This window comes from Heloderma suspectum, chromosome 1, assembly GCF_057233095.1.
Source record: "Heloderma suspectum isolate Gila_16-S chromosome 1, 16-S_ref, whole genome shotgun sequence".
Lineage (NCBI taxonomy): Eukaryota > Metazoa > Chordata > Lepidosauria > Squamata > Helodermatidae > Heloderma > Heloderma suspectum.
The window spans coordinates 172511506-172537434 of record NC_139458.1 but is presented as its reverse complement, the minus strand read 5'-3'; the positions used below and the strand labels follow the sequence as shown (position 1 = coordinate 172537434).

The 25929-nt window shown below is 41.5% G+C and overlaps 1 protein-coding gene across 5 annotated transcripts in view; it reads right to left on the bottom strand.

The window, feature by feature from the left end:
- Positions 1 to 25929, bottom strand: part of LYPD6B (LY6/PLAUR domain containing 6B) — a 92855-nt gene that overhangs the window by 9410 nt on the left and 57516 nt on the right. The window lies entirely within an intron of this gene.

Below are 25929 nucleotides of genomic sequence, written 5' to 3'. Positions count from 1 at the left end.
CTCTAGTTGTGTAACATCTAAATGACCAGATACTCTTGTAAATAGCTGTCATTACGCTGGTGTCTCAAAGTGTACAGCCACAATTATCTCCCCGTATCCTGGATTAATTACTCAAAAATAATCATAACATTGTGTTTTTTAGGCAGGCTCAGTAAAGGAGAATTACTAGCAATCAACTATTGAGTGCAGTTATCCAGAGTTTTGGAGAATGTTGTCATTGGTATGCTGATGACATGCAGCTCTATTTCTCCTTTTCATCTTCTTCAGGTGAGGCTGTGGATGTGCTAAATTGGTGCCTGGGTACGACAATGGACTGGATGAGGTCTAATAAACTGAAACTCAATGCAGACAAGACTGAGATACTGTTAGTGGGTGGTTCTCTTGAACAGATAGAGGGTGCTCAACCTGTTCTGGATGGGGTTGCACTCCCCCTGAAGGAGCAAATTCATAGTCCTCCTGGAGCCATCCATGTCACTTGAGGCTCAAGTAGCCTCAGTGGCATGGAGTGCCTTCTACCAACTTCGGTTAGTGGCCCAGCTATGCCCCTATCTGAACAGGGATAACCTGGCTTCTGTCATCTATGCTTTGGTAATCTCCAAGTTAGGTTACTGCAATGCACTGTAGATGGGGCTGCCTTTGAAGATGGTTTGGAAGCTGCAGCTTGTGCAAAATGTGGCAGCCAGACTGATAACAGGAACCAAAAGGTCTGAACATATAAGACCGATTATGGCTCGCTTGGACTGACTGCCTATATGCTTCCAAGCCCAGTTCAAAGTGCTGGTTTTGACCTATAAAGCCCTACACAGCTTGGGACCACAGTACCTGATGGAACACCTCTCCTGGCATGAACCAACCCACACACTATGCTCTGCATCTAAGGCCCTCCTCTAGGAACCTCCTCTGAGGGAGGGTTGGAGGGCAGCAACAAGGGAGAGGGCCTTCTCGGTGGTGGCTCCCCATTTATGAAATAACCTCCCTGATGAGGCACGCCTGGCATCAACATTGTCATCTTTTTGACACCAGTTTAAAACTGCCCTCTGCTCTCAGGCATTTGGCACTGCATAATGGGTCTCTTGATTGTCTCTGGCTGATTGTTTTAGTTTTAGATATATCTTCTTGTGTGTGTTATTTGTTCTATGTTATTATGTAAATAGTTTTATATTTTATATAATGTATTTTAATGGTTTTTAATTTTTGTGAACCGTCCAGAGAGCTTTTGCTATGGGGTAGCACAGAAATATAACAAATGAAATGAAAAGAAAAAGTGAAGCTATTTATTACTCAAAAATATTTTAATCTTTTCCGGTAAATAGTGGCCTGATTCAAAACTTTATGCACGAGCACATGGGATACAGTATTTCAACTGGAAATTCTTGACTGCTGTAAAAATCTAGAAAGTTATGATTTCTAGTCAATCCACTGTCTTCCATATTCAATAAGCTCAGGTATCTATATTCAGTTTGAAGGTAACAATTCTACCTGCAGATCTGGCGGTACTAATGAGGGATGAAAAGGCGCTCCCTCTAAAAGTGTAGGCCCTCCCTTGCTTCTGATTTAGAGCAAAAGTCTTCTGGGGAAAGTACTGAAATGCTTTCTCCAACAGTTACAAAGTCTCACTCGTAAAATGGGGTGGGGTGAAATTTAATAGGGGTGTCAACAGGTTCAAAAGTAGCTGTTCCATAAGCGTGGCAGTCATTCCTCGGAACTGAGGATGGATTTAATCCAGATAGAAATACCACCAAGAGGACTTGTGAAAAGATAAAAATGGAACGCAGGAGGGAGCTTTATATTGTGTCAGACCACTGGGTCCATCTAGCTCAGTACTGTCTACAGTGTAGACTCTACACTGACTGGCAGCAGCTCTCCAGGGTGTCAGGCAGGAGTTTTTCCAGCTGTACCTGCAGATGCTGGGGAGTGAACCTGGGACCTTCTGCATGCAAATCACGAGCTTTGCCATGGAGTTATAACCATTCCCTAAACTTACCACCAGTATCACAATACTATCAATATCATCAATTATCCAGGACTGGCAATATTTAATAATGTAATATGATAATATTTAGATAATATTTTTATAATTACTTATAAACATTATTAATATATCATTCCCACATAATATCATACTTCAAGTAAGCACAACCATAATTAAGAATTTATAACAGAATATGTATGTGTGCAGGCTGACAAACAAGCTGTTGTCACACTGCTGATGGCGTGTGTATGTCAGGGCTGCTAAATATTGCATCAACACAACCTGAAGTGTCAAAACTAAATGGACTAAATGTGTAGGATCACTATTCAGAATCACCACCAGATGGCAGGAGATAAGATTAGATCTCTAGTTCTCAATCCATTTTGTACTGTAGAATCTGAAATCCAGCCAGTTATGATGCTGGGAACCAGCCCATGAGCCTTCTCTCACTCAACATGCACATAAAAGAATTCAAGTCAAGTCAAGTTCTATTTGCTAAATAACATTGCCCACTGCAAACACATGTAGGTGACTGGGTACAGCATTAAACCCAGTATTACAGTTTATTGTTGATTATCCCCAGCACAATGTCCCACATTTAGAAAGACAGATTAATGCCTAATTCTTTCTGGGGAAAACATAGCAACCAAATGTTGCTGGAAGAGAGGGAAAGAAGTGATCACAGAAAAGGGAATTTCTTAATAAGAGCCCCAAACATACATTAGGAGAAATCAACTCAGCCTGTTCCTGTTGTGGACAAATTTTGTTTGTTACTCATTGTTTAAACTACCTTTCAGGATAGATTGACCCAAGGTGCTTTACAATGGTCAATAAAACAACAAAGTAAGGTCATACAAAAATAACACTCACACAGAAAAATATAATAAAATCACACAGAAAAAATGCAACAGCACATCATTCAAATAAAACGTTGCTGGAATGATGCTGCTGAGAATAGAGGAGGCCATCTTATTTTTTCCATTTTTAAAAAACATGTAAAAAGACATAGAATTAAATGGCAAGTGCACTAGTCACTTGCTATTGTATCTGGTAGTGCAACACCTTGCTTCACACACACACACACACACACCTATGTTGCTGGCAGTTGCTTTTTGCTTTTCTGCACCCTCAGAGTATGGCTCAGCCCCTTACTGCTGGGAAAGGACAGGATTTTGCTGCTGGAGATAAAATGCAGAACCTAAGATGAACTTGCTATACAGCCGCATTCCCTAACCTGGTGCCCTAACCTGGTGCAGACCAGCACAAGGTGATCTGAAGAGGCATCCATGCTGTCCATTCAAAATATTAGCTTAGATTTTGGCTACGGAGAACTGTGTATTGTTTTGCTTTTCTGTCATTTGAGTTTTCAACCACTTATCTCTAATACTCAAAGGAAGTGAGTTAAGAAGAGTAAACTTGTCTTTGAAACATTCTAAAGCCAGGATGGGAAATTTTAAGGGTGGAGGGCAGGGTATTTACATAGCCTTGCCTGTACAGTGTTGCAACACACAGGACCTTGTTTTACCCAATTCCAGCACCATTTTTTCCCATTCTCTCTCAAAATATCTCACTCTGTACTGTTCAAGCACCATTCAAGCTAGCTGAAGAAAATTGGGTCTTAATGTATTTATGAATGCTAGATGAGCAGCTCACTTTATGTTTGCTCTTTGGCTGAGGGTGGAGAACTGAAATTCTCCAATGTCAAGCTTAAACACTGCAGGAAAGCAACCGCTTTTTATATAAACAGCGTGTGAAGGAGCACCCCTGATAGCCAACACACATACAGTAAAAACAAAAACCCCAAACTGTACCTGCACTATTAGACAACTGTTTCACTTTAGACCATGTTGCTTCAGCATGGACTGCCTGAGGCAAAGCAAACAATGTAGGAAATACCAAGGGGAACTCTAGCCTAGGGAATGTGTTGGCACTCTTACCATATACGAGTGGTATTTTACATTACCCTGGTGGCCTGGGATATCAGCCCCAGTCAACAGGTAATCCCTTGCTGGGGTCCCCTATGAATTGTGCCACTCCTTTTCATGCTGCCAGAGTAATGCAAGAAGCTCCAGACCACCAGGAAGGATCACATCTTGTGGCTGCTCCCCATGGTCGGACTTACACCTGTTTCTGGAGGACTGAGTAAGCGGTTCTCCTTTTGTTTTGGCAGTGGGAAGGAACAGCACTGCAGCAGCTCCAATGGCTGCCAGGACAATGTGTTAACAATGGATATAGACATACCTACAAACAGGCTTTACAGCCATGAGCTCAGCTTTCCCTCACTTGGGTCCTCAAAGGTCACATGTGAGGTCTGTGTATCAGATCCTGGTTGTCTCTTTCTTTTTTCCCCTTCCCTCGTGTTTCGGGTGGACTGGTCACAGTGCTTTGGTTTTGATTCTCCCCCCAACTCTCCCTCATCCCAAAGTACCTTGCATGCATAATGGATATATAGGTTTTTTTTAAAGTGTGGTCTTTCCCTCTAACACACCCTTTGAAAAACTGGCCTAGAAGGGGCAGGGAAGGTGACATCATGACTGCGACATCAATGCTATGCAAAACTAGCATCCACCAAAAAGAACAGATTTTCCTGTGTTTAATTGGTGGGGTGTGGGGGGGATTTTTAATTTTGAAAATGTATATTCTTCTCTTCCAGTTCTCGTAAAGTTCCCAAAGTGGCTAGCAGTAGAAAGAAAGAAAGAAAGAAAGAAAGAAAGAAAGAGATACAAATCTGGAAAAAAACCCTCAGAAATAATAATAATAATAATAATAATAATAATAATAATAATAATAATAATAATAATGAGCAGACCATAGGCCTGCCAGAACAAAAACAGTTTCCTCCTGAAACATCCCTGTATAATGCAGGGTTGTTGTTTCTTAACCTCATGGCACGCAGCCCCACAACCCTAATCCCCTTTTTAGGATACTTACTATAAGCTGTTAGTGGCCTGAGCAGGTCAGTTCCCTCTTCTCTGCCCACCCCCATCCAGTTAACTTCCCCTTCAACTGGCACTTTAACATTAGGGAGCCCTCTGAGTATGTCAAAACCACTGCCTTAGAATGGGGTGACATTATTTAGCTTCCAGACTTATACTTGGCCACTTGAGTTGGATAATAGAGGGAATAATCTAAATGTGAATTTGACCAAAACTGAATGTAAGATAAAGCATTTGGATATAATATTATGTTTCCCTCCAGTCTCTTATTAAAATAAAAACTATGTGCACAAATAAATTTCAGTTCCTTGAATTTCAGGCTTTAAAGCTGGTGTGTCTGTATGTGCACATGGGTGTGTATACACCCACGTGACCATCTACTGACTCTGTTCCAGAATTGTATATCTCTAGTAGTTATAAACTTTCTGTTCTCCAGCATAAATACACTGATGTGCACGGCTATTTATCCTGCACACACAGAGCTCTTAATTTAAAATCTTCCAACCCCAGGTTACGTATTAAATGCCAGCCAAGTTAATAAATCCTCTGGTCAAATAAAGTCTCTGCATCTCAAATATTTACCTTGCCAAAACCCAAAAGGGACCCAGTCTGGATATTTCCAGAGATTTTTACCCACCGTCCATGGCTTCATTAATCAAATTGTTTTTGTATGACAAATGGTGTGCAGCAGCCTGTGAAAGGATCTGCTACCACAATGCCAACTGAACAAATGTACTGTTAGGTTTTTACCAGTTGTTCCCCGAAGCTATCATTCCTTGCAACTGAAAAATTGTAACAAAGCAGTTTCAGCTGCTGCTTCTAATTAAAAAATGAAATGGAGTCACTGACTGTGAAAGGTACAGTCTTGTGTAAGTCTCATAACAGACTGACCATCCACCACACAAGGAACATACTTCTAAAGCAACTGAGAATAATGTGTTGGAATCTACCATGTCAAGAGATCAACTTTTCTTCAGTTTGTTGCATGCAACCCCTTTCTTCATTACATAATGCAAAATGTATATCCGTATATAAAAAAGGACAAATAGAACCATGATCTTAGAGATTATTTATTCTGGCATGAGCCTGTATGACTAACAGCCTGCTCCATCGAAGATATATAGTGAACTGAAGCAGAACCAATGTTCTTCAGATGCACTGAAATTTCCTGAAAGCAAACCTTTTCATTGTTTATGTTTTGTTTCTATGTACTGTTTCAACATTAAAGCTTTTACAGCTTACCTGCAGTTAACCTCTTGACCAAAGAACGTCTGTTATTTTCTGTATAAACAAATACCTAACAATTCCTCATAGAGCTGAGTGAAAAAATATTAGTTGAGCATGGTCTCTAGGAGTTGATGCTTCATCCTTTAGTGCTGGCAAAATGGGAGCAAGGATGGTGGAACTCCCATCAAACCTTTGATGGTTTGAACTCCCATCAAACCTCTTGGTCGGGAGTAAATGTTTTATGGTGCAGGAGTAGTCACTGCTAGGGCATACTGTGCCAAACACTAGAATAGTTCCTTTGGGCATAATGTTGCAGACTAATCTTATGATGGTTCAGCTTTGCAGCTATTTTTTTCAAAGTGTAATCATCTGGTGATGGGCGATCAGTGACCGCATAATATTCTGGTTCCAACCCAAGACCCTGTGCATAATAAGGCCTGGCATACACCCCCTGCAGAATGAGCCATAATGTCCTAAAGGTGAAGTGTATCACTTCATATTCAAGTGAGGAATACAATTATTGAATGTTCCCCTTACATAAAAAATACACACCCTGCCATAAGAGAACTAGCATAGAGGAAGCTTCTAAGCCAGCCATCTGTCTGCAGCACTAATTGTTTACATGCAAGCAAGCTTTTTACACATCAGAGCATATAGAATTTTTATCCTGCATCTGTAGTCTGAAGTTGTACATTCTCTTCTCCCGCTTCCGGACATTATCCATCTCATTCTGCTGCATGTGTACATCCATCCTACATAATCCTATGTAAGTTCTCATACCTTGTTATATGGAATGAATGCACTCACACACCCATATAATATGAATATGAGAAAGAGAGCGCGCACGCGCGCACACACACACACACACACACACAGAGGGAGGGAGGGCACAAACAAGTTTTGGTCAAACAAAGATTTCATATTCTTTATTAATATTTAATTATATTAAGGCACAATCCTATGCATGTTTAGACAGAAAAAAATCCTAGAACTCCCAGTATTCCCCAGCCAGCTATGCTGGCTGAGGAATGTTGGGAGTCGTAGGACTTTTTTCTGTCTAAACATGCATAGGATTACACCCTTTCAGATTAAACAAAGGGTCATAGGATCAAAAGGAACAATTGTTTTTCTAATCACAGTGAAAACTCCCTATGTGTGAATACATAGTGAATACAAGTCCTTTCCCTGCTTACATTACCATTTTAGGTGACATACCTGTGCTTCAAAAACATTTCTTTGTTCTCTCCCATTCCTCTCCTATGCATTTCTTTCTTCAAGCTTGTTCTATTTGTTCTTGTTTGGTTTTTACTGCCTCTTATTACTCCTTTTTTAGCAACTAACCAAGCCTCCTTGGGGGCCTGCATAACACTTTGACAACTGTGGTTATAATATCTATGACATAAATAGTACTGATTTTCCTTTCTATAACCAACATGCCATACATCTCTGAACTGAAGTGAACCCTGACATTTCATTAACATTTCATTCTACAGAGATTAGGAAATGATCTCTGCTCACTGGTTATACTGTTCATCTTTCAAGACGGGAGGGGAAAATGTGTGTCAACAGCTGGAATTCAAGTGCACCTCTTTAGACTTTTTCTTTTTAAAGAACTGCTCTCTTATTTGTACTATATAGAACAGCTTCGTTTGGGCTAAGCTTATTTGGATTTGTGTTTAATTGAAAGACTCATCTAATCCCCTCCCTCCCCAGCAGTTGTTTCAAAGGAGGAAGGACAGGAGAACACTGATTGCTGCTAAAAGCTCCACATAGCAGTGCAGTGAGCTCACTGCACCTGCTAGGAATCAGGGCTGCAACCCACACAGACAGCATTCCCTTTCATGTGCCTGAATGTTCCCTTTCTGGCTGTGCTTCTTTCCATTTGGAGGACCAATGAGCCAGTCAATGCCAAAAGCTGTCCTGCTCCCTCCCATCAGGAGACCACTGCAGCATTGGTGGCAATCAAGGAATAAACCTTAACATGGGAATAGAGTCTTACAAGAAGAAAACAATGCTTTGTGAAGTAACAAGGGCAGGGGCTGAGAAAGGTTCCCCAAACAAGAAATGCAGACAATGCCCTGCTTCTGTTGGCCTGTCCACAGAACTAGCAACATAACTAGCAGCAGAAATATGTAAACAAGTGGGGGTCCTGCAAAACATGGTGGTGGTGGTTGTATGGCAGGGCAGAAAGAGGGAGAAAAAGAACAAGCTCTACCACCTCAGATTACACTTCACTTATCTCATATCTTGCGATGGACAGGCATGGGGAAGGAAATAGGGATGGCTTGAGTTCAGGGAAAGGGTATGGGGGGAGGACAAAAAAAAAACACCACTGGGGAAAATCACAGAGCGGCAGCACGTTATGATTTCTACAAAAGAAATAACAGTATATTTCATATTAATGCTTCCTACCTCATCCCGTTGACTTCTATGACGTTAACTGGTAAAGATGTTTAGGACTGTAGCCTTATTTTAATTTAATAATTTGATTATAAATGTGTATGCTTAAAATGCCTTTATTTCAAGTAACCACAGGGGTTCAAGCAACAGGGAGTTGTGAAGAGGGAGAACACCTGTCTGGCGGGGTGCTTGTCCCTCTTGGGCGCTGCCTATGGCTTGGGCTCAAGGGTGAGTGAGGCAGGTATGCTTCCCTTGAGACCAGTCTGACCCATCCACAAGCCAGTGGTTGGCATCTGACGTCCAAATATTAGTTGCCTGACACTGATCCAAGCATATTTCCTATAGATCATAGAATATAGGGAGGCTTTGATAGGATGTGTGTAGGTGTGGGTACCCCTTCATGGATCACTGCCTTGTTGTGGCGAGGGGGCTTGTGTAACTAAGTGAAATCACAGCCTTGGTGTAGCGAAGGGGCTTGCATAACTCAGTGAAGCCATAAGCTATGCCATGCAGGGCCACCCAAGACGGACAGGTCATGGCGGATAATTCTGACAAAATGTGCTCCACTGGAGAAGGAAATGGCAACCCACTCCAGTATTCTTGCCAAGAAAACCCCATGGAACGTATCACAAGGCTAAAAGAGATGACGCCGGAAGATGAGCCCCTCAGGTCGGAAGGTGTCCAATATACTACTGGGGAAGAGCAGAGGGAATTTCCAAGTAGTGCCAGAAAGAGTGAGGCGGCTTGGCCAAAGCCAAAAGGACACTCGGCTGTGGATGTGTCTGGTGGTGAAAAGAAAGTCCGATGCTGTAAAGAACAATATTGTTTAGAAACCTGGAATGTAAGATCAATGAATCAAGGCAAGCTGGAGGTGGTCAAAGATGAGATGGCAAGATTGAACATCGACATCCTGGCAATCAGTGAACTAAAATGGACAAGCATGGGCGAATTTAATTCAGGTGACCATGATATCTGCTACTGTGGGCAAGAATCCCTTAGAAGAAATGGAGTGGCACTCATAGTCAATTAAAGGGTGGGAAAAGCAGTACTGGAGTACAATCACAAAAATGATAGAACGATCTCAGTACGAATCCAAGGCAAACCATTCAGCATCACAGTAATTCAAGTCTATGCCCCAACCACGGAGGCTGAAGAAGCTGAGGTTGATCAGTTCTATGAAGACCTACAACACCTTCTAGAACTAACACCAAAAAAAGATGTCCTCTTCATCATAGGGGATTGGAATGTTAAAGTAGGAAGTCAAGAAATCACCGGGATAACAGGCAAGCATGGCCTTGGTGTACAAAATGAAGCAGGACAAAGGCTAATAGAGTTTTGCCAAGAGAACACGCTGATCATAGCAAACACTCTTTTCCAACAGCACAAGAGGCGACTCTACACATGGACATCACCAGATGGTCAATATCGAAATCAGATTGATTATGTCCTTTGCAGCCAAAGACGGAGAAGCTCTATACAGTCAGTAAAAACAAGACCTGGAGCTGACTGTGGCTCAGATCATGAGCTGCTTCTTGCAAAATTTCGGCTTAAATTGAAGAACGTAGGGAAAACCACTAAACCATTCAGGTATGACCTAAAACATATCCCTTATGAATATACATCCAACTGAATGCAGATTTCCAGAGAATAGCAAGGAGAGACAAGAAGGCCTTCTTAAATGAACAATGCAAAGAAACTGAGGAAAACAACAGAATGGGAAAGACTAGAGATCTCTTCAAGAAAATCGGAGATCTCAAGGGAACGTTTTGGGCAAAGACAGGCATGATAAAGGACAGAGAAGGCAGGGACCTCACAGAAGCAGATGAAGAAGAGGTGGCAAGAATACACAGAAGAACTATACAGGAAAGATCTGAATGTCCCTGATAGCCATGATAGCGCGGTCACTGAACTTGAGCTGGACATCCTAGAGAGTGAAGTCAAGTGGGCCTTAGGAAGCATTAGTAACAACAAAGCTAGCGGAGGTGACCGTATTCCAGCTGAGCTATTTAAAATCCTAAAAGATGCTGCTGTTAAAGTGCTGCACTCAATATGCCAACACATTTGGAACACTCAACAGTGGCCACAAGGCTGGAAAAGGTCAGTTTACATTCCAATTCCAAAGAAGGGCAATGCCAAAGAGTGTTCAAACTACCATACAGTTGCGCTCATTTCACATGCCAGCAAGGTGATGCTCAAAATCCTACAAGCTAGGCTTCAGCAGTATGCGAACTGAGAACTACCGGAAGTAGTTCTCAGGCAGAACTACTTCCGGTACTTCCGGTACATCAGGCAGTTCGGGAGGCAGAGGAACTAGAGATCAAATCGCCAACATTCGCTGGATCATGGGGAAAGCAAGAGAATTCCAGAAAAAATCTATTTCTGCTTTACTGACTATGCTAAAGCCTTTGATTGTGTGGATCACAACAAACTGTGGCAAATTCTGGAAGAGATGGGAGTACCAGACTACCTTATCTGTCTCCTGAGAAACCTGTATGACGGCCAAGAAGCAACAGTAAGAACCAGACATGGAACAACCGATTGGTTCAAAATTGGGAAAGGAGTACAACAAGGCTGCATATTGTCGCCCTGCTTATTTAACTTATATGCAGAGTACATCATGAGAAACGCCGGGTTGGATGAATCACAGGTCAGAATTAAGATTGCCGGGAGAATTATCAACAACCTCAGATACGCAGACGATACCACCCTAATGGCAGAAAGCAAAGAGGATCTCAAGAGCCTCTTGTTGAGGGTGAAAGTGGAGAGTGCAAAAGCTGGTTTGAAACTCAGCATTAAAAAAACGAAGATCATGGCATCTGGCCCCATCACTTCCTGGCATATAGAAGGGGAAGAAATGGAAGCAGTGACAGATTTTACTTTCTTGGGCTCCAAGATCACCGCAGACGGTGACTGTAGCCATGAAATTAAAAGACGCTTGCTCCTTGGGAGGAAAGCTATGGCAAATCTAGACAGCATTGTAAGAAGCAGAGACATCACCATGCCAACAAATGTCCGTATAATCAAAGCTATGGTTTTCCCAGTAGCAATGTATGGCTGTGAGAGCTGGACTATAAGGAAGGCTGAGCGCCAAAGAATTGATGCTTTCAAACTGTGGTGCTGGAGAAGACTCTTACGAGTACCCTGGACTGCAAGGAGGTCAAATCAGTCCATCCTAAAGGAAATCAACCCTGAGTGCTCATTGGAAGGACAGATACTGAAGCTGAAGCTCAAATATTTTGGCCACCTAATGCGAAGAGAAAACTCCCTGGAAAAGACCCTGATACTGGGAAAGATTGAAGGCAAAAGGAGAAGGGGATGGCAGAGGATGAGATGGCTAGATAGCATCACCGATGCAGTGAATATGAACTTGAGCACACTCCGGGAGAGAGCGGAGGACAGGAAGGCCTGGCGTGCTATGGTCCATGGGGTCATGAAGAGTTGGACATGACTTAACGACTGAACAACAACAAGGTGTGGGTCAGTTTAAGCCCCCACTATTTTCTGCAATAGCTGTCCACTATATCCAGTAACTTGGTATCTATCCTTGGTCATTCACATGTAGACTCATAGCATTTGAAACTGTTTCACCCTTAAAGGTGGCCTGATCTAGTTTGATCAGACTAGAAGGAGGAGGAGGAGGAAGCAGCGGCAGGAGTGGCAGCAGCAGCAAACCAGTAGTGGCAATTCAATTGAGATAGGTTAAGAACAGCCACCTAAAACAGAGCAATATAATTCACTCATTTCATATCTGAAAATTAGAGAGTATAGTAGAAAAGCCTATGGGTAAAATGTGTGTAGGCGGGTGTTTCACTCAATGTGGTATGCTGCTTACTGACGATAATAAAATGTCCCTGGAGATTAATCCCCCTGCATATCTTTCACCCAGATATAAATCAGGAGCATTAAAAAAAGGTAAAGACTCTACTGTGTGCCTGAAAACAATTAAATTCCAGTTGTATATTGTTCTGCACACAATGTTGTTATTTTAAAACTGGAGCATGCTGCCTCCAGCAAATCCCCAACCTTTGGTTAAGAAGACTTTGCCTACAAAGCCTAAAGACAAACTGGTAGGATAGATGTGACTATCTTTTGGCCATCTAACAATCTGTAAGATATGTTTCATTCTATGTAGGCATTTTCTGTATACATTTCTGCATTTTTTTAATAGCCTATGGCCAATATGGAAATAAAACTAGATGGATAACCATAACAGTATATCATGGTGATGTGTCAAACCCTGCAAATCTTGAACTCGAGATACTTTGCTAAGTTATGATTTCCTCGGCATTTCATACAGTAAAGGGAATAAATGCCCTGGGGTCTGATGCATCACACGAACTACTCCAGCAGTATGAAGGAGATTTGAGACTTGGCCTTCGGACAACCCCTTTCCCTATACTCCTCCACCATTATTGCCTTCATAACTTCCCCACAGCCCTAAAATATTTGCCCTGCCCATGCAGTCAGGGCCAGCCCTAGGATAAATAAAGCCCTTGGCAAAGAGTGTCTTTAGTGCCCCAGCCCATGTGGTCAGCTTTTCAGGGTCTCCCAGAGGGTTTATGGGGCCTGATGCAAGTGGGATGTTGGAAGCTCTGCTGCTGCCCCCTACAAGGATCCATTCATATGTTCTTCCTGTGACCAGAACTGGCCACCTGCTCTGCCACAGAATCCCTCCTGAAAGCCTTCCCTGTTCCTTCTCGCCTTACAACAAACTCTGTAGCCAGGGCTGCTTGGCCTTTACCTAGTTCAAATGACATCAAAGTGGAAACTGAAAAAAGCATACTTTAAAGCTAATTGGAGGAAGACCATTTTTGTACTTCATACCCAACCTGTAGAACCTTGAAAAAAAGGCTACAGACACTTTCTTTTTGCCTCCCTAACTCACTGCAGACAGTACATTCAAAAAACACAGTCACTGAGCTCAGCTTGGCACCCTCTTCAACTCAGCTGGGCTTCCCCTGCAGCTTGGCACCCTGGGTGACCACCCAGCTCACCCACCCATAGGGCTGACCCTGCATGCAGTCTATTGACTTGCTCTCACCTCTTGAAGATAACTTTAGTTCTATTAGGACACTACAACATGTGGCTTCAGCCACATAGGAACATCCTTGCTTTATTAGTGATCCCAGATACTGTTACTTTCTGTGGTCTTACTTACTGATTACCCATCTGTAATCAGTAAAATGTAAAATATACATTTTAAAGTGTATATACGCTTGCCCAGAATGAAAAACATAAAGTCAGAATTATCCTGCAGATACTGAGAAAAGTCAGCTTATCTAGTACTGCAGCCAACTGAGAACTGGCCTTTAGAGGAACACTGGTCTTTATAAGGTTGCCACGCCACAATTAAAAAATGCATACCTTTATTTTATTTTAGTCATTTATGAATCACCCTATAGCCAAAGCTCTCAGAGTCACATATATGATAAAACAACACAGTAAGACACCCCACCCCCAATAAACATCACTTAATGCACAAATCTAAAAAGCGGCAATAAAAACAACATATCCAAGCAAAAGATAATTACCAAACGTCAAAGCATCAAAAGAAAGGGCAATTTTTAAAATGCAGCTTTAAAGTATTTAAAAGGCCTGTGAGAATAAAAAGACATTTGCCTGATGCTGAAAAGTCAACAAAGCCAGGTGGACCTCTCTAGGAAGGGCATTCCGCAATTTGGGAGCCACCACAGAAGAACTCAGTGCACCAGCTAATGCTACTGGCATTGCGCTAGAAGCACCGTATGCCCATGTAATGTAATTTACGTTAGTGGTTGTGCTCTGTTGGATATTGCCCACAGACTGCAATCCTATGCACACCTACCTAGGAATAGTCCTACTGAACAGTGAGATTTCTTTCTGTGTAAACATGCATATGTTTATGCTGAGAAAAGTACTGGAGACTAAACACATACTTGCCGTGTTCCTCACCAAGTTCTTTCAACAACTGCTCTCCCTTCCTTGCTAATGGACAGCACTGATGTCCTGCTCGCTACACCAGGTACAGAGCAGACCAATAGACCAGAGGTAGTTTCAAGAGAAATTGCAGCTCTCAGTCAAATGCTAAACATGTTAAGGGTGCAATCCTATGCATGTTTAGACAGGAAAACGTCCTACAGCTCCCAGCATGCTCCAGCCAGCCACACTAGTGGGGAATGCTGGAAATTGTAGGGCATTTTTATCTCTAAACACGAGTAGGATTGCACCCTAAGTATGTTTATGATTCCAACTTCAGCTTGCATCCAGAAAGCAGTTTTTCATAATAAGTCATTTTACTGACAGCGAATTTGAGCACTAAATCAGAAGTGCAAGTACTATCACAAAGGAGATGTACAAAACTGTGTGCTAATTTGCACAATGATTCTTTGGGAAATCACCCTCTAGACTGTGGTAATTCATCCCTAACTAGGCAGACATAGCAAACACACCACAAAGGTATAAGTGAAGTGATACCTAAGTGATTTGCTGAAGTGACATCTAATAAAGAAATGAAGCAAATAATCCAAACATTCTTATATAGTACGTTAAGAAAACTATTTCTTCATGCAGAGTTTTTTACTTCAGGAAATATACCCACAGTATAAAAGAGAGCACATTTGTTAAACAATTGAGAGCTTGCCTATGTTCAACTTCCTCCTGAACTTACTGGGGGGAAATAATTCGGATGTATTCCAGTTACGGTTTCTGTCTCTCTCCGCACCTCTGCCTATCATCTTTTATCCTATTGCAGAATAAAGCAACACAACAAACCTATATGCTCTTACATATGCAGAAATTCCATGGCTTCGCATGTGATCTTTCTGTATGTGTAACTGTCTGTAGTTATGTAGTTTTTGTCTTATCAAAATACTAAGCAACCACACACTCTCCTCTTCCGAGTTTTGGAGTTTTGTCTCCATTTTTGCTAGATAATTCTAAGTTTTGGAGTTTTGTCTCCATTTTTGCTAGATAATTCTAAGTTAGTTAGTTAGTTAATTAATTAATAATTTCACTGATTAAAAACCCAGTCTGTAACCATGAGCTCTACTGGTACAAGTTAAGACTTCAGGGTTGCACACTTCTCTGATTAGCTCTCTGCAGAAATTAGGATGACTTTGGTTTATATGAAAGATGACACAACAGAACCACACAGCAGCTGTGTCCAAACAGAGTAAATCATTCACAAAATTCTCTTGTGCTCCTAAAATCTTTTATGCCAAGTGTCAGCCTGGGGGAAATTTTTATGAGTGAGTTATGGCATTCACTCTTGAAAACTGGGACAGGCATATAATGGATCTACTGACAAACTATCTTAATTACTACTGCTTTGAAAAATATAAGTTAGAGAGAAAGCCATAAAAATCCCACATTCAAACCCCAACGAGATTAAATCAGTAAGAATTCCTTTGCTATGAAACTATAATACCAACATACAAAGGGAAGTTACATTATGGCCATAAATCAATGGCTCTCTTTGATTTTTGTAAAACCTGAAGAATTTCGTGGACCTAATTTGCACACCAGGTGGTGCAGGCAATTGTCTATTGGCAAGCAAATGCAAAAGAAGTCAGTAGGTTTTTATTACAGGCCACAACATTAACAACAGCCTTTGGAAATTAGAACACTGGTTATTTTCCTGCACTCTACATACTGATCATAAATTGAATAATGGTCTTCAAATGCATCTGAGAAAAATATGTTATACTTAAAATCAAGGGTGAAATCCAAAGGTGTTTGTCCACCAGCAGAACAGTCATTTCTGGCATTTTTCCCTCTCCAATCTGCAGTTACCCCAAAATCTATTCTGTAGGGTTGAGGAGTACTTGTACAGTAGTATAAGGTAAGGGACAAAATTTACAATTTAGAAGTCTCTTCCAAGGACAGGTTACTGGGCTGGAGCAAGTTTTCTTTATATGTGCAAGTAACCCTCAAAATATTGGGCATGATCCAGCCACAATGTCCCTCTTATTTTGATGAAAGTGCCAGACTTTGGCATAATTGGGCCCAAATGTTCCACCTCTAACATGAGCAACCCTTAGAATATTAGAACAATTGTACCAACACAACAAGCCCCTGCCATACTAAAACCCTGCTGGCTTGCACAAAAGAATGGAGTAAAATGACTAGCACTTAAAGGGGCTGAGCATTTAATTCTCGGTTATTAGGCACATATAATTTCCTGCAATTTAGGCACTGCTGCTGGTTGCCTCTTTGATGTTCCATACTTTTAAGGCTGGGAAAGGACCACCACTAGCAATGCTATCTCAAAACATGTGGCTCCTCGTTCTTTCACTTGTACTTGTTTGCTCACAGCACAGGGGGTGGGGTTTGTGAGGGGGGAAGAAAGAGGAAATCTCTTTTCCTTGCATTTTAAAATTGCTCAGAAGTATGCAGTCAGGAAAGCTTGTCCTAACAAATCAGTGGCCACCCACATCAAGCAACCTCCTGGCTCCCAGGTACTCCACAGGCAGCAACATTAGTGTTACAAACATCGCTTGTGATGAGGAATAATGTCTGGCTAATGTTATTAGCCAATATAGATGGTCTCTATATACTGGGACATCTTTGGACAAGTCACCAGCTCCAATCCAGGTAGTTAGTCCCACTGAAAGCAATGGAACATGGGTTAGTCACACAACCATGTTGCACAGTTGGCATAGTCATTTCCCAGTTTATCTGGATTGGTGTCACTGGCTTTAATTGTTTAGCTACCTAAGAACTGGTCACACAGACCAGCATAGGCTTTGAGGTCTATGGCTTTATTTGCAACCTAAGGGTTTTTTTTTACCTCATAAAAAGTACTGTGGGCTTAAAGATATGTTAAATACTGGTGATGTCTTAATTATAATTATGAGAAAGGGAGTAGTTATAGGATGTGTTCCCTTCCCACGCCATGCTCTGCATTTTAGTCTCTGGTTTGGCTTTAACTTCTGGTCCTGTTGGCTATTATAACTTTTGTAATCTATGGTGTATTTTATGGTATTGTGCTGGTATGTGTCTGTTGGACTTTTTAAATCTGTACTGCTTTTTAATTGTTTGTGGATTTTATTATATGTTACTGTGTTTAAGTCTATACAATACCTAGAGAAACTTTGTCTATGAGCGGTAAGAAATTAATTAAATAAATAAATGTTTGACAATAGATTTGGGGTTGGTTGGAAAACCCTGGTTAAGAAAGAAACTGAGTTAACATTAACCATTGTTAACATCAGTGCCAATGTAATCATCAGTTTAAGGCTGGCAGGGGAAGGGTTGGTGGAGCTTGCACCAGAGGCAGGAAAGGTTAGAATTTGTGATCCCACAGCCTGTTCCCACTTGTTTTATCATGGGTTTCTCCACACCAGGCTTTTTATCCTGCAACTTACTGGGGCTTCAGCTTCTGGATTCTTTGTGGGATTAAGACTGGCTCCTTACACAGGATGACACGGGCTTTTTTTTTCTGGGGCTTCCTTTGTCAGCAAGTTCTACATGTTTCATTATACAGCCATGAGATGGCGCTGTATTATAATGGGACTGCACAATTTCAAATGCCATCAAGCAGAGTGACATTTATTACCACATTATCCCAATCTTTTAAAAAAACACACAGGATAAAGTTCAGAAAGCACAGGCGACACCCTGAAGGTTGATGACATTGTGTAGAGGACCTGCAAACTTCCATGAGTCACCATTCATGAGCATGCAATAAAAGCCTCATATAGAAATGCTCCATGTTTAAGGAATTGTTGTTATTATTATATATCTATTTTTGGGGAAGGGCTGTACCTTAGTGTTATAGTAAGCACAAGCTTTGCATATGCAAAAAGTTCCAGGTTCAACCTGTGGCATCTCCTGGTAGAGCTGAGAATGTCTGCTGCCTGAAACTATGATGAAACATTGTCAGTTGAGGTAGCCAATACTGAGGTAGTTAGATCAATAATGTGACTCAGTATAACACAGCTTCTTATGATCCTACATCTGCACCTGTAGGATCCTGTGCAAACCTGTGCATCTGTGTCAATTATCCTGGATAGGTATTACTCAATCCTAAAAGACATTCTGACGAAGCTCCATGAAATGTGTAATGAAAAGATCATGGAAGTCTACTTTTCTTTATGTTTCTACTTAAACAGTTGAGCAGCTATGAAAATCTAAGTTTTGATTTTGACAGTTTGCAGTGTGTGGTTATCACAGTATCAGGTCAAAGCTTAAATGCTCTGAAATATGTAGGCTCAGGTGACGCACACACCATTGTTTCATTATGGCTTAAATAACTTTGCTTTGCAGAAAGGGCTTGTAATTTTGCTCCTTTAGACCCAATATATTTGCTTGCCACTAAACAGGTCAGTGGACCAAAGATAACAAGAGAAAGAGAGCTAAGAGCCTAGTAAGCTGCATAGATAACAGTACTCTTGAAACAATCTCAACAACTAATAACCAGTGACAGGAAAATTAATGTGATAAAGACAATGCAAATCCAAGAGGACAAGTAATCTTACTTAGCTGCTGTTCCACTGTTTTCATAACATGCACTTGAAAGCTTAAGACTAGACAGAAAAATTGATGTAGTCAGATAGTGGCTGGGCATGCGAGTTAAAATGCTGTTTAATGACCCAGCATTTGCAGGTGATGGTACTAGTTTGGTAGCAAAAAATAAAGCAGTTTGAAGAATTGTTTACAGGCCATGGTAGTAATTTTAATAAGAGGCAAATCTGCTAAATTCCTCTTGTCATTACCGCAGGTTTATGATCAATTTTAGCCACAAAATGCTACACAGATATACAAGTATTTGCGAACTTATGACCAGTTCTAAAGCCTCCTTATGTTATTTTAACCAAAAGCTACAGAGGAAGTTATAGGAAGGAACAACCACCTGCAGATGACAGTGGAAGCATGTCAGCACAAAGGAGCTGAATAACACAGGCCTCACCTCATGAAGTCCTTGTGGGGGGGAAGGTGATAAAATGTATCCCACCCTCTCATGAGTGAGCAAACAAAGATTCTCACCCTTGGCTTGCAAGATGCACAGCTCCAGGGTACCAAAGATGCCAGGAACAGGAAATTTCAGAAGACCACAAAAAGAAGATTTATTTCATGTTGTTAAATCATGCTGCACAAAGGTAATTTTCCAAGCCAGGATTGACGTGGCAACTGCACACAACTAGTTTAATGATAAATTGATTAGTATTTCTGAATCAGAATTTTTCAGTTTAGATAATTTATTCAGGCTTCGTTTTCCTTATCTATCAGAACAGGTAACATCATTACTGGTAGTATCCAATATTAGTCCTATTGAGAGTAGACCCACTGAAATGATTGGGACTGAAGTTGGTCATGACTAACACAAGATTCATTCATTTCAGTGGGTCTACTGTACAAAGGACTGGGACACTATCCCATGCTTCCTTGATTTTTAATTCTGTCGACCCTCAAAGTGATAGGGCAATGGAAAAGGAATAGAAATAGAGAAGGACTGTTCCTATACAGTACTGTCAAGGTTGCATCTCAAATGTTTCTTGCTTTCAGCATCTATCTGATTCTCCTTTGCCCTTTTTGTATGCTCTCATAGACTTTCTTGGGACACTTTTCCTTTGTTCTGTTAAGGTTCCATATAGTCTTTGATGTAAAGGCACCACAGACATCCATATTCCAAAACTGATCCCACTCGTAGTGTAGACTCCATGGCACTGTTAAGCATTACCATGTAGCAATGGTAACTTCCCTGCACAATGGTGTATGTGGCATGAGTTAGCTGCTATTTTTAAATCCAACCAGGGATTTGTGCTCCTGTGCTGTGGGTAGGACCTAAACAGACAGTCCTAAACTGTGGACATTTTCACATGCTAAAAACAGATATACACCTAAAACAGAGTTTACACCCCAAAATGTAAAGCTTATATTATACACGTGCACTTGTCAGAGATGCAGGATAGGTCATGTCTCCATGCTGCCAAGTATATGCTTGGTGGCAAACCTGAGTTTGTTGCTCTCTAATATGTGAAAAGTCCTAAATCTCACAAAGAACCTTCTAGCTTGTTGATAAAACTAACATCTATCTCGTGTGTTTTCTTCATAAATACATTTCAGTGGTGATGGGAAGGAGGTTTAAGGGTATCCAAGACCCTTCAAGAGTTTCAGTCTTCACCTATCTCCACCTCATGTAGGCTCATGTAATTTAGCCCTGACTTGACCTGCTTCCTGCTCAGTTCTTCTCAAGCTCCTCAGATTCCATAATCTCTAGCTTTCTAGCATGCTGAAATGTGCCCCCTACTGATTCTCACACAGCCCTGTAGGACAGGACTTCTTCACATGGAATTTTTATGCTGTTATTGAGATCGCTCACCCATGGAAGTTTGCGAGTCCTTTTCATGACGTCGTCAACCTCCAGGGCACATCCAGAGGTATTTCCTGGTTATTCCATCTCAAAAAGATCTGGAAATAATGAACTATCGAAGTTGGATTGTTACACTGTTAAAACAGCCACTAGATGGTGATGTTTCATTGATCTCTATGGAACCTTGAAAACTAAAAAATTCCCTCACAGCAATCACGTGGTTACAGTCTGGGAGTCCACTGTAAATGTGGAGAAGCTCCACAATGGGAGGACTGCGGGTTTTTTCTTTAATGTAAAGGCAGCCACAGAGTCACTGGGCTTTAAATCATAGAAAGTGTGATGAGAGATGAAAACTGCTCTCTTTGAGGTCCAACTGAAAAGATTTCAATAGTCAAACTCAGAGAAAGAATTCAGATTGCTCCCCTACCCAATCCATTTCTCCTCCAAAGAATAAATGACACAACTCTTGTGGGACTTTACTTCCAGCTGTAGGGCAGCCTCTGTAGTTCTGAATATAATTACCCTAAGGATGCAATCCTATGCATTTTTTAGATGGCAAAAAAGTCCTACAACTCCCAGCATCCGTCCCTCCAGCCACCATGCTAGCTGGGGCATGCTGGGAGTTGTAGAATTGCTCCTGTCTAAACACACATAGGTTTGTACCAAAGCTACTCAAAGGTCTGCATTCAGGTTGATTTAGTTCCACCTGGGTTTCTTGTTTAACTTTGCACATACTACAGAGAAATAACCTCCTGCCAAATGCTATCTATGAAAACCAACACGGCAAAGGTAAATGTGTCGAGCTCAGTTAGATAAACATTGTTTGAACTTTAATTTATTCACCCTCTTAACCTACAGCAGGAATTAATTCAAGCATTCCCCATGTGATTAGCAACCATGGGAACTATAGGGGAAGTAGGGTTAAAAGTAGGAGACCAATGTGTGAGCTATATCGAATGATACCAGCTTATTGTTTATTGTTGCAAATGATTAAAATCATAAGACTAGGGGTAAAATGGAGGAAATATCTGGTGGGTGGTTATAAAATGGTTCTAATCAACATAGCTGGGGGGAAGAACGAGTTTTAAGCAACTATTCCAATGTCAGAGTATCTGAGTGCGCCTAGGCCTGCACTGTTGTCAAATTTCATTTCAGTTTTAATCCTCAGTATTTCAGCATTAATCTATATGCATTTCCCATGCATATGTGCTTCCTCCTCCAGTATTATAGATTCATGCATATTTCTTCTTCCCAAATACTGAATTTGCACAACTGCACTGACACCTGTATTTGCTGCGCTGAGCTGAACACAAGTGGCACCATGAGAAGGGATCAGGAAGGTTGTAGCTCCTAGAAGAAATTAGCAGGCAAAATTGGTAAGGAAAATGTGAATGGGTGTAGAAGTGTAATAGGGAAAATTAACTGCTTTACCCATGGCAGGGATAAGAACGTGTGGGCCCTCAGATGTTGTTGGACTGCAACTCCCATCATCCCTCACCACTGGCTTTGGTGAGATGGACTGGTGGGAGTTGTAGTCCACCAAGACCTGGAGGACCACACATTCTCCAGCCCTGACATTGGCATGAGCTTCCGGACATCCCTGCATGATTTTCTGTCAGACAGGAAGAACTGCCAGTCTGACGGACACAGTACTCCATGGTGCACAAGTCAAACCCCTATGAATATAAGCTGGAATTCACTGTCTTTTCACTGAGGACTCTGAGAAGTAAAAAACCAGTGTGGACTAATTGACTTGGTCCAGTGAGGCGCATGTATGTGTATGTATGTATGCATACACACACACACACACACACACACACACACACACGAGTATTTAATTTTAATAAAGTTAAAACAGCAATAAAATATGCAAAAATAATAAAAAAACATTATCTTCATGCTTCTTTTCTTATTACAGTATATCAAATAAATACTGTATGTATCCTGAGGAATGTGGTCTACTGAACCAATAAACAACAAACATGTTCCAATCCTGCATGATCAGATTAAGCTTTTGGCTGCCTCCTTTCACCATTAACTAACTAGTAAGCTTGGCCATAGCTGCATATTCATACATCTTTGCTTCCCAGTGAGAAGCATTTTAAGATGATCAAGAAACAAGTAACATTTGTGACAAGGGGAGCTTTACACAGCCACATAAATTAGATAACTATAAGGACCAGAGCCTTGGAAACTATCTACTGGACTTCCACACTATGCCTCCAACACTTTGGGGCAACTGAATCACTCTGCAGTCTTTATCGCATATCTTTGTTTAATATGATGAAGGAGACAGAGGAGAAAGAATGCACTCAGAAGGAATGCCTCCAAAGCAACATTCATAATGAGGTGCAAATTGGAAGAAAGAAGAGAATGCTACAGCAGCAAACCACTGGACACTACTGCTGCACAACCTCCATTCATTTGAGTGCGGCAAGCAGTGTGTAAAGTATTTTTAGAACTAAGCCAGGGAGAATTAGTTACATAAGGGGACTTTGTCATCATTTGCCCTTCTATATAGTACTGTAATTCCTTAGTTTTTATGGCTTCTTCACATACTACTCAGGGTAGGCTATTTACTCCGCTGCGTCTCGCTGGCTCATGGCACATACACAAGTTTAAATGCCTAGATGAGTAGGCCCAATTTGTGTGATCCATCCACCAAGAAGGGGTGTAGTTCACAGAGGAACTGCTTCCACAGGCACTTACACATGTAGACCCTGATTCACATTAAAAGGCTTTATACACAATAGGAAAAAGCTCCCTCCCCTGCCATGTACTGTACTGTTTATTACTATTTGTCCATGGTACAAAGGCCTTTACAAATAAATATAAGTTATAATACAGCTCTATATAACATAAACCCAAAGAGAAAACATCAAATAATGAATACCTAAAAACAGAATTGGGGGGGGGGGGGCTATGTAAGATGGTTAAAAAGAACAAGTTCATTAAAAACTGGCCCTAAGAATAAAACACAGTGTCATATAACAGAAATATACCAAATGAACAAGTTGGACAAGCACATGCAACTTTATGTTATAGTAAATGATCTCCTTGACAATTCACAGCAGATGTCATTAAAAAGTTATGGTGGATTTTTTGAGCTGCAAAAGATGCAATCCTCATTGTAATAAATTTGCCATTGTCTGTCAGTAAATCACAAATAATTTCCACAGGAGACCTGCCAGCTCTAGTTTTCAGGAGGCCCCCCGAAAAGCTGGACCTAGGTTCTTCATACCAGCGGCACTGAAGAAGCTAATGTACTATGTCCTCAACTTCCCCAGAGCCACAAATGCAGGTCCACTGAGCAAAGAGATACTATTGTAGTCCCCATCCAAATAAGCTGTCAGCATAGTTTGGAAATGAAGGGCTGTAAAAGCCTTTCTGAGAGCCACAAAAGTTAAATCCGGGAAAATCCTCTCTTGAAAAAACTGAACCATGGTGAGAAGGCCTGGCTCTGGCTAGCCAGAATAGTTTCATGGCCATCTACTTCAAAAATTCTCTCTCTAATGCTCCGCTTATCCAAGTTAGCTAGAGATTGCAGGGGTCCTCAAAATAGGCCTGAGAGAGCACTAGCCAACACTGAGCCGAACCACCCTTATCAATTTGCTAAAGAAAGCTTTGTTTTGCCAAATTCCCATCAGTGGAGCTCAATAGTGTTTTGCTATAAAGGATGAGAGCTTTGCCCATTCTTGCTTTGATAGACAGAATTCCAGCTTCCAGTGTCAGCAGGGAAGAAGGGACCCCCGGAGGGAGTGCCAGCAGCTCTCTCAAACCTTTATTTTGAATGGTCTCAACTGCTGGGGCATGGCCCTGACCCCATATCTCTGCACCATGCAGAAGTTGGGGAAGCACTTTAGCTGGATATATTTCCAAAGTTGGGCCCACCAGAGAAGCACTGTTGTGGCACCCGAAAGATAAGGTTGCTTTAGCAGTCCTGCAGGTGGCAAGATTTACTGCTTCTATATGGGGTTTCCAGCTGCCCAAAATAGTTGAAGCTGGAATGTTGCTCAACTGTATGCTCATCAAGGTGCCATTTATGTAGTTGTTTCCTTTTGGGAAAAAACATAACCTAGAATCATAGAATAGTAGGGTTGGAAGGGGCCTATAAGACCATCGAATCCAACCCCCTGCTCAGTGCAGGAATCCAAGTCACAGCATCCCCGACAGATGGCTGTCCAGCCTCATCTTGAATGCCTCCAGTGTGGGAGAGCCCACCACCTCCCTAGGTAATTGCTTCTACTGTCGTGTTGCTCTAAAAGTCAGGACGTTTTTCCTGATGTTCAGCCGGAAACTGTCTTCCTGTAACTTGAGCCCATTATTCCATGTCCTGCATTCTGGGATGATCAAGAGGAGATCTTGGCCTTCCTCTCAGTGACAACCTTTCAAGTACTTGAAGAGCGCTATTATATCTCCCCTCAGTCTTCTCTTCTCAAGGCTAAACATGCCCAGTTCTTTTAGACTCTCTTCATAGGGCTTTGTTTCCAGTCCCCTGATCATCTTTGTTGCCCTCCTCTGAACCCTCTCCAGCTTGTCTGCATCCTTCTTAAAATGTGGTGCCCAGAACTGGACACAGTACTCCAGATGAGGCCTAACCAGTGCTGAGTCAAGGGGAACTAGTACTTTCTGGGATTTGGAAGCTATGCTTATATTAATGCAGCCCAAAAGAGCATTGGCCTTTTTTGCAGCCACATCACACTGTTCAGCATGTGTTCTACAACAATTCCAAGATCCTTCTCACTTGTAGTGTTGTTGAGCCATGTATCCCCCATCTTGTAACTGTGCATTTGGTTTCTTTTTCCTAGGTGCAGAACTTGGCATTTATCCCTATTAAATTGCATTCTGATGTTTTCTGTCCAGCCCTCCAGCCTTTCAAGGTCACTTTAAATTTTGTTTCTGTCTTCCAAAGTATTAGCTATCTCACCCAATTTTGTGTCATCTGCAAATGTTATCAGCATCCCCTGCACCTCCTCTAAGTCATTAATAAAAATGTTGAAGAGCACTAGACCCAGGACTGAGCCCTGCGGTACCCTGCTCGTTACCTCTCCCTAATTTGAGAAGATCCCATTGATAAGCACTCTTTGAGTCCAATTCTGTAG